We start from the raw sequence: 4,800 nt of genomic DNA on the forward strand, positions 1-4,800 counted from the left end.
TGGTATTCTCACCCACTTTGTCACAGGGGTAATGCCAAAGAGCTCTCAAAACAGATTTGATGTCGAACTTGACAGGACATTACCAAACACCAAAACCTTATGGAGGAAAGACAACAGAACACAGAATATATTTTTCTCTACTTTTCTTTGCTAAATGTACTTTGTATATTGTTTACATGATTGAAATAAATTAAAAAAACAAACAGACAAATATTGAAAGAACCCACAGACTATGGTCCTGATGAAAAGTGGACATGGGAAGTTAGATAAAGGTTGCTTTGATTTGACACTGAAATGAAAACTAAGAGCAGAAGAAAGAGGAAGACTTAAACATGAAGGGCCTTAAAGATCTTCATCAAGGCGGTCACACAAGTGAAAGCAAAGTAGACTGTAATCCTGCTGCAGAGAAGTTTAACAGTGTGTGTGTCATGGTCACGGTGAGTGCTAGAGTTTTCCATTGTGCCAGTGATCTCATTCCCTAGGTGGAGTTGCCGCATCTCCACGTGCCACGGCCCCTGTGAGTAATTTGGCTGCTGGCTTTTAAGACCAGCGCTCACAATCACTCCCCGCCAGATTGCCTGCTAACCATGTTTAGTGTCGGACGTCATAGCTGAAGTTAATGTATCATAGTATTGCTCGTTCCCACCTGCTTTACCTCTCTGCTCACAGTAATTCTCCATCCTGCCATAACTAACCTCCATTAAGTCGCTGGTTTGTTGTGCTGCTTCACCGCTGCACTTACTTGCCTGCCTCCCTGCCCAGCTTTCTGGAAACGCTTGGATTTCGCTCAAGATGTGTATGAGGCTCACCAGAAAAACTTACAGGCTGTATCCCAATTCAGGGTCTGCAGCCTTAAAGGCCGCATTTTAAGGCCGATTACATCACAGCGACGCAACGAAGGCTGTCCCAATTCAAAGGCTGGTGGCGTCGAGCCAAACTGACTTTAACGTGTGTTTGAACGAGCTGACGGTTCACTCGTTAAGCTGAAAGAAAGATGCTTTAATCACAGCAGTCACACATGTGTCCACTGCACCATCTGGAACTCTTCTTGTTTACACTCGTAATAACACAAACACTAAATCCTGCTTCTCTGTGCTGTTGTGTAGCAGTGTGTACACCTGAGACTGTCACCTGTCTGTCTGTCCTGCACTCTCTCTCTGTTTCTTTCTCTCTGATTGTGGAATAAAAGTATGAACATGTGTTTATAAGTTACACTTGTGTTTGAATCCTGCAGCTTATCACACATTTGATGTCCATGTGTGACGACTGCAAGTGTCCAGAGTGAGGACAGACTGAGGGACCCACTGCTGCACATCATCTGTGAGGCTTTGCACCCCTGATGATCCACCAGGACAAACTCAGCAGTGTGTGAGGAAGAGGAGGAGGAAGAGCCAGCAGCAGCTGACAGATGGAGAGGATAGACAGACTGTTCCCTGTTTGTGAAGGACTGCTAGGAAAGTTTAACATAACTGTCTGTGCTGAATCAGTCTTATTAGGTAATGTTCACGTAATGTTATCATCCCAGTGTTTCCAGTGTGGGAGGAAGTACTCAGAGTACTCAGGGCCTTCAAGTTACACACTATGAAAGGCAGCAACAAGTTTAATGTTCAGAAACCTAAAGGCTGTATCAGCAGCAGAATGGAGCTAAAATAAATGTTGGTTTCAGTTCTATGAAGCTTTGAGTATTTTGGATCAGTAGCTGCTGTGTTTGTTGCATCATATTGCTGTAACTGTTTATATGCTTTATATATTCTGAGCTAAGTTGATCTATAGTGTTACATCATATTCTATAAGGATGTTATGTGTTTGTAGACTTTCTGCCCAGTTTGACCCATTTAGCAGAAGTCAGCCTGTTTAAGGCTCTGATATCTATTCTGTATGACTTAAAGCAGTTATGACTAGGGATGGGTACCGGTATCCGGTGCCATTATGCCACCGGTTCTGACATAAACGATAGTAACCAGACCAAAAAGCAGCGCATATTTCGGTGCTTTATTTAAGTGCTTTTTTCCCCCCCTGAGATGTCATACACTTTGGATTCCAGCCAATCATTTTACCTTTCCGAGGATAGTAGGCGGGCCCAGGTATGTACGTTCTTTTAGAGCAGAGCTACAGATTAAAAATGCCCAAGGCGAAGCGGTCAAAAGTCTGGCTGTACTTCACAGCAAAAGATGCAAACTCAGCAGCCTGCAACAAGTGCTTTAAGCTGATACTGTGATACTGTCAAAGGAGGTAACACCTCGAATCTGATGAAACACCTGGCGACGCATAGCGTTTTTTTAAAAGCCTAGAAATGCACTGTATTTCAAAGTGGAGCCCAGACGTGAGTGTTTAGTGGATGTTCTTTGGCTCAGACACCACAGAGAGAAGAACCAGATGCTCTGTGTGAACAAAGTTGAAGCAGGAAAACTTTAAAGAGCAGCATCACATCACATGAGAACAAAAGCAGCTCCTCCTCCTGACTGTAGAAAACGGTCTGACTCCAGCTGTGAACATCAGACCACTCACAGCTCACAGCTAATAACTCCAAAGACATGTTGCTGCACCTCTTTTTGCTTCTATCTCACATTATAGGTGAGTTTAAGAACAGGGATTAAAGTTTAGTTGAAGCTGCTGCATTAAGCAGATATACAGACTGCATTTCACTACTTTTCTTCTTTCTTTTTCCAGGACTAACAGCTGGAGACTCAATCACTCCTCAACAACCTGAAGTCACTGAAACAGAAGGACAATCTGTCAAACTCACATGTAGCTATGAGACAGATGCAGGTGGTGCTTTACTTCACTGGTACAGACATCATTCTGACCTTCAAGCTCCTCAGTTTATACTCTGGAAACAAGGAAAAGGAGGCAGTGCTGAATATATTCCTGATAATCGATATAAATCAGAAACATCTTCTACATCAACTAATCTGACCATAACAGCCCTAACCCTGGCAGACACAGCTCTCTACTACTGTGCTCTACAAACACAGTGATACAAAGTGTAGAAGAGGCTGTACAAAAACCTGAACACAGATATCTGACTACTCTTCAAAGAGGAGGGAAGTGGTATTCAAAGCACAGCTTCATATCAGATGGATTCTGCTAATTCCTGTTTTATCAGAGTCACTGTGGTTACAGCTGCTAATGAAACACTGTGGGAGGATTCACATGAGCAGCAAATCCACATCAACCACAAACCAACTGCAGGAACAATAAAATGTGACATTTTCTTATTAAAAGCATTTCTTTCTTTCTTTTCCAAAATAAAGTTCTTCCAAAGAGTGCTACATATAAATGGTAAAATGGTCTGTATTTGTATAGCGCTTTACTTGGTCCTAAGGACCCCAAAGCGCTTTACATTATACACAGTCATCTACCCATTCGCACACACATTCACACACTGGTGATGGCAGCTACAGCATAGCCACAGCCACCCTTGCCAAAAAGGCTAAAATGACCAAAGAAAAAGTGGAAAACAGCTAAACATGAGAGGTTTTTGGACAAAGTTGGTGTTTCCCCCCCATTGCTTAAGCATTGCTTCCAGCCAAGAGTGATACCATAAATCCCCTATAGCTGCAGAAAAGGCTAACATTGTTTTCTTTTTACAAAAAAAAAAAAAAAAAAAACAGTTATAAGAGGTTTTTGGACAAAGTTTGTTCTTCATTCCTTAAGCACCAGCACCGTTTCAAAAGTACCGGTTTGGTACTGGTATCGGATAAAACCTAAACGATACCCATCCCTAGTTAAGACATGGTCTGATTTTCTCACCCAATAAAGGAATATTTAATATGTCAGTCTACTCTTCATTCTATCAGAAACAGTTATCACAGCTCGTACATTTTCTTTTTACACATACAGTGGGGCAAAAAAGTATTTAGTCAGCCACCGATTGTGCAAGTTCCCCCACTTAAAATGATGACAGAGGTCAGTAATTTGCACCAGAGGTACACTTCAACTGTGAGAGACAGAATGTGAAAAAAAAATCCATGAATCCACATGGTAGGATTTGTAAAGAATTTATTCGTAAATCAGGGTGGAAAATAAGTATTTGGTCACCTCAAACAAGGAAAATCTCTGGCTCTCACAGACCTGTAACGTCTTCTGTAAGAAGCTTTTCTGTCCCCCACTCGTTACCTGTATGAATGGCACCTGTTTGAACTCATCATCTGTATAAAAGACACCTGTCCACAGCCTCAAACAGTCAGACTCCAAACTCCGCCATGGCCAAGACCAAAGAGCTTTCGAAGGACACCAGGAAAAGTATTGTAGACCTGCACCAGACTGGGAAGAGTGAATCTACAATAGGCAAGCAGCTTGGTGTGAAAAAATCAACTGTGGGAGCAATCATCAGAAAATGGAAGACATACAAGACCACTGATAATCTCCCTCGATCTGGGGCTCCACGCAAGATCTCATCCCGTGGGGTCAAAATGATCATGAGAACGGTGAGCAAAGATCCCAGAACCACACGGGGAGACCTGGTGAATGACCTGCAGAGAGCTGGGACCAAAGTAACAAAGGTCACCATCAGTAACACACTACAACGGCAGGGAATCAAATCCCGCAGTGCCAGACGTGTTCCACTGCTGAAGCCAGTGCATGTCCAGGCCCGTCTGAAGTTTGCCAGAGAGCACATGGATGATACAGCAGAGGATTGGGAGAATGTCATGTGGTCAGATGAAACCAAAGTAGAACTTTTTGGTATAAACTCAACTCGTCGTGTTTGGAGGACGAAGAATACTGAGTTGCATCCCAAGAACACCATACCTACTGTGAAGCATGGGGGTGGAAACATCATGCTATGGGGCTGTTTTT

Source organism: Mchenga conophoros, linkage group LG18, assembly GCF_057382185.1.
Source record: "Mchenga conophoros isolate Kocher_MC1m ecotype Shallow Benthic linkage group LG18, M_conophoros_male_GT1.1, whole genome shotgun sequence".
In the NCBI taxonomy this organism is placed as follows: Eukaryota; Metazoa; Chordata; class Actinopteri; order Cichliformes; family Cichlidae; genus Mchenga; species Mchenga conophoros.